Genomic DNA, 11,386 nt, shown 5'->3' on the forward strand with positions numbered 1-11,386 from the left:
CTGCCTCACGGTAGGGGCAATCGTGATCCCAACATCGGAGTTTATACATTCACTGTTTTAGGCAAGGCAAGGCAAGGCAAGGCAAGTTTATTTGTATAGCACAATTCAACACAAGGTAATTCAAAGTGCTTTACATCAACATTAAAAGTGGAAAGACACAATTAAACAGTAAATAACAAATCATAAGTATTTAATTTAAGAGTACGCTTAAATAACAAATAAAATGGAATAAAATGATAAGAAAAGAGGTTTTAGATGGCATCCTGACACCGTCAGTGAGTTTGGTGTGTGTGGTAAGGACCACCCAAGCCCAGATGTGTACAACTCATACTTACCTGGCAGGGGAGATACCATGATCAAGAAGGTGGTTCACCCAAGGCGAGGCTAAGCCATTGCACTTCGGCTGTGCTGACCTTTGCGAATTCCCCAAATGTGGGAATCTCGACTGCATAATTTGTGGTAGTGGGGGACTGCGTTCGCGCTCTCTCCTGATCAAATGTTGAATAAAAAATAACTCATCAATAAATATCATGTCTGTTATCAATGACAATTGGCAGCTAGGAGACTCCACAACTCAAAGGTCATCTGCAAAGAAATAATGTAAAGTGAAAGAAATGTCTTCAAGGTTTTGTTTATCCAGTGAATTGACTGAAAAGTTATTTTCCATTTAACTTCTCCAATTTTACATGTCTTTTTTAAAATTCAAAATCGCTGAAATTCCACGTTTACTGTTCACATATTGAAAAGAGAGGCTGCAGCCAGATGAGCCTCACCATGGATTGCGCAGCCACTCGGCTAACTGTGCTGACAGTGAGACCGTATTGTAACTATTAAAGTGTTCAAACACTTTTGCTGTATGAACTGAATTTACATAGTTTATTTAATATACAGCCAGAGCCGGCTCTAGGCATAGGCGATATAGGCGGTCGCCTAGGGCGCCATCTGCTGGAGGGGGCGCCGCGAGGCGCCCCCTCCAGCAGATGGCGCCTCGAGGGAAAAAAAATAAAAATAAAAAAAATAAAAAATAAAAATAATATACTATGACCAGTCGCCCTCCTTTGTGTGTTCTCTTTTGAAAATAATAAATATTAACAAATGAATAAACAATGACGTTCCTAAAATGTGGTGCTGCAGCTGCTGAATCACATGACGGGTGCGCGCATTGCGCGCGGCGCACCTCAGAGTCAGAGCTGGGCTCAGTCAGGTCACAGACAGGTGATTTTTTTGTTATTTAAGAGATGAAAAGGCCGTCTAAGCCCTCGGGTGCGCAGAACCGAAAGAGAAGAAAAGAAGAGGAGAAGTCGCAATATAAAGGTAACATTAGCCTGTAGGCCTAACATTTTTTTTTAATTATGCCGTTTTGTGTGGAGAGACGTTTTATTTGTGGTAGCTCGCTAGCACATAGCAGCTTGCTAGCTTGTTTAATGTGAAATGCGCACTACACCGGCGCTGTTTATGTTTGTGATGAGTTTTAATTAGTTTTCTACACAGTTATCATCTCTGCCTGCCTGGATGTCCAGTCTGATTTGGTATTTTATTTCAGTTTCATCTAGTTATTATGTTTGGTCGAGTTGAAAATTTACTTTACCATAGTCATCACTAGTATAATAACACCTGTGTGCCCACTGACACAGTTGCTGCTGCTGGTGCATAGTTTTACTGTCTTATCACGTTTGATATTGTGCTGAAAATCAGTAGCCAAGTGATGAAAATGCAAACTGCAGCAGTTTTTTATTATTATAATTATTATTATTATTATTACTTGTTTTAATACATTTACTCTGTCTGTCTAGATGCACTCAAAAAATATTTGACACCTCAAACAGCTTCTGGAGAGGGGCCTTCTGATCACACATCCACAGGAACACCACTCTCATGTAAGTGTAAGTTTATCCAATTGTTTGTGGTCTCTGACACACTACTATGCTATTGTTGTTGTTACTGAATGGTACAACCTTGTTAGTAATGACAATAAATATAATTTTTAGTCATTAAAATCAATTGAGATTGACACAACAAACTTAATGCAGTGTTGTGACAGTATAGATGTGCTCTGTTTGAATACAGCTACAAGTCAGGCATCATGCAGCAGCAGCAGCAGCAGCAGCAGCAGCACTACTACGTCAACCATACCACCCACCTCTGCAAGTCAGCATGAAGCAGGTGAGTTCTGTAATTAAATGTTGTAGTCACATCACTGAACAATACAATTGTTATTCCTAATTCATGCTTAAGATGTGTTTTTTGCCTGATGTCTTGTAATTTGTAAATCATTGTGACTTTACTAATACTGAAGGATTAATATTTATATTTGCATGTGTGTTTGATTTTCTTGCAGGTGAAGGGACAAGCGCAGCGTGCAATGTTCCACGGCCTGAGGACACCCCAGGCCCATCAACACATCCTCAAGTCCATGAAAAATCTCTCAAGGCAGCACCATTGGACCCTGCTGACTGGCCTTCCCTGTCTGATAAGGTGAGGGTGGAATTAGACCACAGAGGGCCATATCAGCTGAAATCTGACTTTGAATTCCCCAAAAGAGGAGATGGGAGAAGTTGCCATCACCACTACTTCCATAGACAGTTAATCAATGGAGAGAAGTGTCTAGGCAGGTGTCATTTGATGATACCATAGATGCTTTTGCTGCAAGGAAGTCCAGACGTGTACAGTTTTAGTTTAAGTGAAAGACACTGTGGAAAGAGTTACCTGAAAGTTTGCTGCTGTCAAATTAAACTGTTGTGATTGTTCTTTTGGCTGCTGTCATTCAATACTTGAAAGTTTGCTGTTGTTTTTCAAATTAAACTGTTGTGATTGTTCATTTGGCTGGTGTAATTTAATTGTGTGTGTGTGGAGGCGGGGGGGTGGGCGGGGGCGCCGGAGAGCAATCTCGCCTAGGGCACTAAATTAGGTAGAGCCGGCCCTGTATACAGCTTTTCTCCACTGTACGTGTTTCTTTTGTCGGAAAGCGGCTGCAGAGAGGCGCACAGTGAGGCACGTAGTTCTCCTGCCTCACGGTAGGGGCAATCGTGATCCCAACATCGGAGTTTATACATTCACTGTTTTAGGCAAGGCAAGGCAAGGCAAGGCAAGGCAAGGCAAGGCAAGTTTATTTGTATAGCACAATTCAACACAAGGTAATTCAAAGTGCTTTACATCAACATTAAAAGTGGAAAGACACAATTAAACAGTAAATAACAAATCATAAGTATTTAATTTAAGAGTACGCTTAAATAACAAATAAAATGGAATAAAATGATAAGAAAAGAGGTTTTAGATGGCGTCCTGACACCGTCAGTGAGTTTGGTGTGTGTGGTAAGGACCACCCAAGCCCAGATGTGTACAACTCATACTTACCTGGCAGGGGAGATACCATGATCAAGAAGGTGGTTCACCCAAGGCGAGGCTAAGCCGTGGCACTTCGGCTGTGCTGACCTTTGCGAATTCCCCAAATGTGGGAATCTCGACTGCATAATTTGTGGTAGTGGGGGACTGCGTTCGCGCTCTCCCCTGATCAAATGTTGAATAAAAAATAACTCATCAATAAATATCATGTCTGTTATCAATGACAATTGGCAGCTAGGAGACTCCACAACTCAAAAGTCATCTGCAAAGAAATAATGTAAAATGAAAGAAATGTTTTCAAGGTTTTGTTTATCCAGTGAATTGACTGAAAAGTTATTTTCCATTTAACTTCTCCAATTTTACATGTCTTTTTTAAAATTCAAAATCGCTGAAATTCCATGTTTACTGTTCACATATTGAAAAGAGAGGCTGCAGCCAGATGAGCCTCACCATGGATTGCGCAGCCACTCGGCTAACTGTGCTGGCAGTGAGACCGTATTGTAACTATTAAAGTGTTCAAACACTTTTGCTGTATGAACTGAATTTACATAGTTTATTTAATATACAGCTTTTCTCCACTGTACGTGTTTCTTTTGTCGGAAAGCGGCTGCAGAGAGGCGCACAGTGAGGCACGTAGTTCTCCTGCCTCACGGTAGGGGCAATCGTGATCCCAACATCGGAGTTTATACATTCACTGTTTTAGGCAAGGCAAGGCAAGGCAAGGCAAGGCAAGGCAAGGCAAGGCAAGGCAAGGCAAGGCAAGGCAAGTTTATTTGTATAGCACAATTCAACACAAGGTAATTCAAAGTGCTTTACATCAACATTAAAAGTGGAAAGACACAATTAAACAATAAATAACAAATCATAAGTATTTAATTTAAGAGTACGCTTAAATAACAAATAAAATGGAATAAAATGATAAGAAAAGAGGTTTTAGATGGCGTCCTGACACCGTCAGTGAGTTTGGTGTGTGTGGTAAGGACCACCCAAGCCCAGATGTGTACAACTCATACTTACCTGGCAGGGGAGATACCATGATCAAGAAGGTGGTTCACCCAAGGCGAGGCTAAGCCATTGCACTTCGGCTATGCTGACCTTTGCGAATTCCCCAAATGTGGGAATCTCGACTGCATAATTTGTGGTAGTGGGGGACTGCGTTCGCGCTCTCCCCTGATCAAATGTTGAATAAAAAATAACTCATCAATAAATATCATGTCTGTTATCAATGACAATTGGCAGCTAGGAGACTCCACAACTCAAAAGTCATCTGCAAAGAAATAATGGAAAATGAAAGAAATGTCTTCAAGGTTTTGTTTATCCAGTGAATTGACTGTAAAGTTATTTTCCATTTAACTTCTCCAATTTTACATGTCTTTTTTAAAATTCAAAATGGCTGAAATTCGACGTTTATTGTTCACATATTGAAAAGAGAGGCTACAGCCAGACGAGCCTCACCATGGATTGCGCAACCACTCGGCTAACTGCTGGCAGTGAGACCGTATTGTAACTATTAAAGTGTTCAAACACTTTTGCTGTATGAACTGAATTTACATAGTTTATTTAATATACAGCTTTTCTCCACTGTACGTGTTTCTTGTGTCGGAAAGCGGCTGCAGAGAGGCGCACAGTGAGGCACGTAGTTCTCCTGCCTCACGGTAGGGGCAATCGTGATCCCAACATCGGAGTTTATACATTCACTGTTTTAGGCAAGGCAAGGCAAGGCAAGGCAAGGCAAGGCAAGGCAAGGCAAGGCAAGGCAAGGCAAGGCAAGTTTATTTGTATAGCACAATTCAACACAAGGTAATTCAAAGTGCTTTACATCAACATTAAAAGTGGAAAGACACAATTAAACAATAAATAACAAATCATAAGTATTTAATTTAAGAGTACGCTTAAATAACAAATAAAATGGAATAAAATGATAAGAAAAGAGGTTTTAGATGGCGTCCTGACACCGTCAGTGAGTTTGGTGTGTGTGGTAAGGACCACCCAAGCCCAGATGTGTACAACTCATACTTACCTGGCAGGGGAGATACCATGATCAAGAAGGTGGTTCACCCAAGGCGAGGCTAAGCCATTGCACTTCGGCTATGCTGACCTTTGCGAATTCCCCAAATGTGGGAATCTCGACTGCATAATTTGTGGTAGTGGGGGACTGCGTTCGCGCTCTCCCCTGATCAAATGTTGAATAAAAAATAACTCATCAATAAATATCATGTCTGTTATCAATGACAATTGGCAGCTAGGAGACTCCACAACTCAAAAGTCATCTGCAAAGAAATAATGGAAAATGAAAGAAATGTCTTCAAGGTTTTGTTTATCCAGTGAATTGACTGTAAAGTTATTTTCCATTTAACTTCTCCAATTTTACATGTCTTTTTTAAAATTCAAAATGGCTGAAATTCGACGTTTATTGTTCACATATTGAAAAGAGAGGCTACAGCCAGACGAGCCTCACCATGGATTGCGCAACCACTCGGCTAACTGCTGGCAGTGAGACCGTATTGTAACTATTAAAGTGTTCAAACACTTTTGCTGTATGAACTGAATTTACATAGTTTATTTAATATACAGCTTTTCTCCACTGTACGTGTTTCTTGTGTCGGAAAGCGGCTGCAGAGAGGCGCACAGTGAGGCACGTAGTTCTCCTGCCTCACGGTAGGGGCAATCGTGATCCCAACATCGGAGTTTATACATTCACTGTTTTAGGCAAGGCAAGGCAAGGCAAGGCAAGTTTATTTGTATAGCACAATTCAACACAAGGTAATTCAAAGTGCTTTACATCAACATTAAAAGTGGAAAGACACAATTAAACAGTAAATAACAAATCATAAGTATTTAATTTAAGAGTACGCTTAAATAACAAATAAAATGGAATAAAATGATAAGAAAAGAGGTTTTAGATGGCATCCTGACACCGTCAGTGAGTTTGGTGTGTGTGGTAAGGACCACCCAAGCCCAGATGTGTACAACTCATACTTACCTGGCAGGGGAGATACCATGATCAAGAAGGTGGTTCACCCAAGGCGAGGCTAAGCCATTGCACTTCGGCTGTGCTGACCTTTGCGAATTCCCCAAATGTGGGAATCTCGACTGCATAATTTGTGGTAGTGGGGGACTGCGTTCGCGCTCTCCCCTGATCAAATGTTGAATAAAAAATAACTCATCAATAAATATCATGTCTGTTATCAATGACAATTGGCAGCTAGGAGACTCCACAACTCAAAGGTCATCTGCAAAGAAATAATGTAAAGTGAAAGAAATGTCTTCAAGGTTTTGTTTATCCAGTGAATTGACTGAAAAGTTATTTTCCATTTAACTTCTCCAATTTTACATGTCTTTTTTAAAATTCAAAATCGCTGAAATTCCACGTTTACTGTTCACATATTGAAAAGAGAGGCTGCAGCCAGATGAGCCTCACCATGGATTGCGCAGCCACTCGGCTAACTGTGCTGACAGTGAGACCGTATTGTAACTATTAAAGTGTTCAAACACTTTTGCTGTATGAACTGAATTTACATAGTTTATTTAATATACAGCTTTTCTCCACTGTACGTGTTTCTTGAGTCGGAAAGCGGCTGGAGAGAGGCGGACAGTGAGGCACGTAGTTCTCCTGCCTCACGGTAGGGGCAATCGTGATGCCAACATCGGAGTTTATACATTCACTGTTTTAGGCAAGGCAAGGCAAGGCAAGGCAAGGCAAGGCAAGTTTATTTGTATAGCACAATTCAACACAAGGTAATTCAAAGTGCTTTACATCAACATTAAAAGTGGAAAGACACAATTAAACAGTAAATAACAAATCATAAGTATTTAATTTAAGAGTACGCTTAAATAACAAATAAAATGGAATAAAATGATAAGAAAAGAGGTTTTAGATGGCGTCCTGACACCGTCAGTGAGTTTGGTGTGTGTGGTAAGGACCACCCAAGCCCAGATGTGTACAACTCATACTTACCTGGCAGGGGAGATACCTTGATCAAGAAGGTGGTTCACCCAAGGCGAGGCTAAGCCATTGCACTTCGGCTGTGCTGACCTTTGCGAATTCCCCAAATGTGGGAATCTCGACTGCATAATTTGTGGTAGTGGGGGACTGCGTTCGCGCTCTCCCCTGATCAAATGTTGAATAAAAAATAACTCATCAATAAATATCATGTCTGTTATCAATGACAATTGGCAGCTAGGAGACTCCACAACTCAAAAGTCATCTGCAAAGAAATAATGTAAAATGAAAGAAATGTTTTCAAGGTTTTGTTTATCCAGTGAATTGACTGAAAAGTTATTTTCCATTTAACTTCTCCAATTTTACATGTCTTTTTTAAAATTCAAAATCGCTGAAATTCCATGTTTACTGTTCACATATTGAAAAGAGAGGCTGCAGCCAGATGAGCCTCACCATGGATTGCGCAGCCACTCGGCTAACTGTGCTGGCAGTGAGACCGTATTGTAACTATTAAAGTGTTCAAACACTTTTGCTGTATGAACTGAATTTACATAGTTTATTTAATATACAGCTTTTCTCCACTGTACGTGTTTCTTTTGTCGGAAAGCGGCTGCAGAGAGGCGCACAGTGAGGCACGTAGTTCTCCTGCCTCACGGTAGGGGCAATCGTGATCCCAACATCGGAGTTTATACATTCACTGTTTTAGGCAAGGCAAGGCAAGGCAAGGCAAGGCAAGGCAAGGCAAGGCAAGGCAAGGCAAGTTTATTTGTATAGCACAATTCAACACAAGGTAATTCAAAGTGCTTTACATCAACATTAAAAGTGGAAAGACACAATTAAACAATAAATAACAAATCATAAGTATTTAATTTAAGAGTACGCTTAAATAACAAATAAAATGGAATAAAATGATAAGAAAAGAGGTTTTAGATGGCGTCCTGACACCGTCAGTGAGTTTGGTGTGTGTGGTAAGGACCACCCAAGCCCAGATGTGTACAACTCATACTTACCTGGCAGGGGAGATACCATGATCAAGAAGGTGGTTCACCCAAGGCGAAGCTAAGCCATTGCACTTCGGCTATGCTGACCTTTGCGAATTCCCCAAATGTGGGAATCTCGACTGCATAATTTGTGGTAGTGGGGGACTGCGTTCGCGCTCTCCCCTGATCAAATGTTGAATAAAAAATAACTCATCAATAAATATCATGTCTGTTATCAATGACAATTGGCAGCTAGGAGACTCCACAACTCAAAAGTCATCTGCAAAGAAATAATGGAAAATGAAAGAAATGTCTTCAAGGTTTTGTTTATCCAGTGAATTGACTGTAAAGTTATTTTCCATTTAACTTCTCCAATTTTACATGTCTTTTTTAAAATTCAAAATGGCTGAAATTCGACGTTTATTGTTCACATATTGAAAAGAGAGGCTACAGCCAGACGAGCCTCACCATGGATTGCGCAACCACTCGGCTAACTGCTGGCAGTGAGACCGTATTGTAACTATTAAAGTGTTCAAACACTTTTGCTGTATGAACTGAATTTACATAGTTTATTTAATATACAGCTTTTCTCCACTGTACGTGTTTCTTGTGTCGGAAAGCGGCTGCAGAGAGGCGCACAGTGAGGCACGTAGTTCTCCTGCCTCACGGTAGGGGCAATCGTGATCCCAACATCGGAGTTTATACATTCACTGTTTTAGGCAAGGCAAGGCAAGGCAAGGCAAGTTTATTTGTATAGCACAATTCAACACAAGGTAATTCAAAGTGCTTTACATCAACATTAAAAGTGGAAAGACACAATTAAACAGTAAATAACAAATCATAAGTATTTAATTTAAGAGTACGCTTAAATAACAACTAAAATGGAATAAAATGATAAGAAAAGAGGTTTTAGATGGCATCCTGACACCGTCAGTGAGTTTGGTGTGTGTGGTAAGGACCACCCAAGCCCAGATGTGTACAACTCATACTTACCTGGCAGGGGAGATACCATGATCAAGAAGGTGGTTCACCCAAGGCGAGGCTAAGCCATTGCACTTCGGCTGTGCTGACCTTTGCGAATTCCCCAAATGTGGGAATCTCGACTGCATAATTTGTGGTAGTGGGGGACTGCGTTCGCGCTCTCCCCTGATCAAATGTTGAATAAAAAATAACTCATCAATAAATATCATGTCTGTTATCAATGACAATTGGCAGCTAGGAGACTCCACAACTCAAAGGTCATCTGCAAAGAAATAATGTAAAGTGAAAGAAATGTCTTCAAGGTTTTGTTTATCCAGTGAATTGACTGAAAAGTTATTTTCCATTTAACTTCTCCAATTTTACATGTCTTTTTTAAAATTCAAAATCGCTGAAATTCCACGTTTACTGTTCACATATTGAAAAGAGAGGCTGCAGCCAGATGAGCCTCACCATGGATTGCGCAGCCACTCGGCTAACTGTGCTGACAGTGAGACCGTATTGTAACTATTAAAGTGTTAAAACACTTTTGCTGTATGAACTGAATTTACATAGTTTATTTAATATACAGCTTTTCTCCACTGTACGTGTTTCTTGAGTCGGAAAGCGGCTGGAGAGAGGCGGACAGTGAGGCACGTAGTTCTCCTGCCTCACGGTAGGGGCAATCGTGATGCCAACATCGGAGTTTATACATTCACTGTTTTAGGCAAGGCAAGGCAAGGCAAGGCAAGGCAAGGCAAGTTTATTTGTATAGCACAATTCAACACAAGGTAATTCAAAGTGCTTTACATCAACATTAAAAGTGGAAAGACACAATTAAACAGTAAATAACAAATCATAAGTATTTAATTTAAGAGTACGCTTAAATAACAAATAAAATGGAATAAAATGATAAGAAAAGAGGTTTTAGATGGCGTCCTGACACCGTCAGTGAGTTTGGTGTGTGTGGTAAGGACCACCCAAGCCCAGATGTGTACAACTCATACTTACCTGGCAGGGGAGATACCTTGATCAAGAAGGTGGTTCACCCAAGGCGAGGCTAAGCCATTGCACTTCGGCTGTGCTGACCTTTGCGAATTCCCCAAATGTGGGAATCTCGACTGCATAATTTGTGGTAGTGGGGGACTGCGTTCGCGCTCTCCCCTGATCAAATGTTGAATAAAAAATAACTCATCAATAAATATCATGTCTGTTATCAATGACAATTGGCAGCTAGGAGACTCCACAACTCAAAAGTCATCTGCAAAGAAATAATGTAAAATGAAAGAAATGTTTTCAAGGTTTTGTTTATCCAGTGAATTGACTGAAAAGTTATTTTCCATTTAACTTCTCCAATTTTACATGTCTTTTTTAAAATTCAAAATCGCTGAAATTCCATGTTTACTGTTCACATATTGCACAGGTGTCAAACTGAATCCCAGAAGGGCCGGTGTCCTGCATGTTTTAGATGTTTCACTGCTTTAACACACCTGATTCTAATTAATCATCGTCACCAGCTTGTCATCAAAGTCTGGGTAGTTCTGTTGATGACACAGTCACTTGTATCATGGTGCAATGAAGCAGGGAAACATCTAAAACCTGCAGGGACACCGGCCCTCGAGGACTGGAGTCCGACACCCCTGACATATTGAAAAGAGAGGCTGCAGCCAGATGAGCCTCACCATGGATTGCGCAGCCACTCGGCTAACTGTGCTGGCAGTGAGACCGTATTGTAACTATTAAAGTGTTCAAACACTTTTGCTGTATGAACTGAATTTACATAGTTTATTTAATATACAGCTTTTCTCCACTGTACGTGTTTCTTTTGTCGGAAAGCGGCTGCAGAGAGGCGCACAGTGAGGCACGTAGTTCTCCTGCCTCACGGTAGGGGCAATCGTGATCCCAACATCGGAGTTTATACATTCACTGTTTTAGGCAAGGCAAGGCAAGGCAAGGCAAGTTTATTTGTATAGCACAATTCAACACAAGGTAATTCAAAGTGCTTTACATCAACATTAAAAGTGGAAAGACACAATTAAACAGTAAATAACAAATCATAAGTATTTAATTTAAGAGTACGCTTAAATAACAAATAAAATGGAATAAAATGATAAGAAAAGAGGTTTTAGATGGCGTCCTGACACCGTCAGTGAGTTTGGTGTGT

General features: G+C 40.5%; 9 non-coding genes across 9 annotated transcripts; all 9 read left to right on the plus strand.

The window, feature by feature from the left end:
• Window positions 1-327: 327 nt before the first annotated feature.
• On the plus strand, window positions 328-491 carry LOC133438668 (U1 spliceosomal RNA). The gene has a single exon (XR_009781732.1). It is a non-coding gene; the product is annotated as a U1 spliceosomal RNA (small nuclear RNA).
• A 2,855-nt stretch (window positions 492-3,346) lies between these two features.
• On the plus strand, window positions 3,347-3,510 carry LOC133438681 (U1 spliceosomal RNA). Its single transcript, XR_009781744.1, has one exon. It is a non-coding gene; the product is annotated as a U1 spliceosomal RNA (small nuclear RNA).
• Window positions 3,511-4,351: 841 nt separating this feature from the next.
• LOC133438665 (U1 spliceosomal RNA) lies at window positions 4,352-4,515 on the plus strand. Its single transcript, XR_009781729.1, has one exon. It is a non-coding gene; the product is annotated as a U1 spliceosomal RNA (small nuclear RNA).
• Window positions 4,516-5,354: 839 nt separating this feature from the next.
• LOC133438676 (U1 spliceosomal RNA) lies at window positions 5,355-5,518 on the plus strand. Its single transcript, XR_009781740.1, has one exon. It is a non-coding gene; the product is annotated as a U1 spliceosomal RNA (small nuclear RNA).
• Window positions 5,519-6,317: 799 nt separating this feature from the next.
• On the plus strand, window positions 6,318-6,481 carry LOC133438659 (U1 spliceosomal RNA). The gene has a single exon (XR_009781724.1). It is a non-coding gene; the product is annotated as a U1 spliceosomal RNA (small nuclear RNA).
• An 811-nt stretch (window positions 6,482-7,292) lies between these two features.
• Window positions 7,293-7,456, plus strand: LOC133438670 (U1 spliceosomal RNA). Its single transcript, XR_009781734.1, has one exon. It is a non-coding gene; the product is annotated as a U1 spliceosomal RNA (small nuclear RNA).
• Window positions 7,457-8,287: 831 nt separating this feature from the next.
• On the plus strand, window positions 8,288-8,451 carry LOC133438661 (U1 spliceosomal RNA). Its single transcript, XR_009781726.1, has one exon. It is a non-coding gene; the product is annotated as a U1 spliceosomal RNA (small nuclear RNA).
• A 799-nt stretch (window positions 8,452-9,250) lies between these two features.
• Window positions 9,251-9,414, plus strand: LOC133438660 (U1 spliceosomal RNA). The gene has a single exon (XR_009781725.1). It is a non-coding gene; the product is annotated as a U1 spliceosomal RNA (small nuclear RNA).
• An 811-nt stretch (window positions 9,415-10,225) lies between these two features.
• On the plus strand, window positions 10,226-10,389 carry LOC133438671 (U1 spliceosomal RNA). The gene has a single exon (XR_009781735.1). It is a non-coding gene; the product is annotated as a U1 spliceosomal RNA (small nuclear RNA).
• Window positions 10,390-11,386: the final 997 nt, after the last annotated feature.

The sequence above is a fragment of the Cololabis saira genome, unplaced genomic scaffold (genome assembly GCF_033807715.1).
Source record: "Cololabis saira isolate AMF1-May2022 unplaced genomic scaffold, fColSai1.1 scf118, whole genome shotgun sequence".
Lineage (NCBI taxonomy): Eukaryota > Metazoa > Chordata > Actinopteri > Beloniformes > Belonidae > Cololabis > Cololabis saira.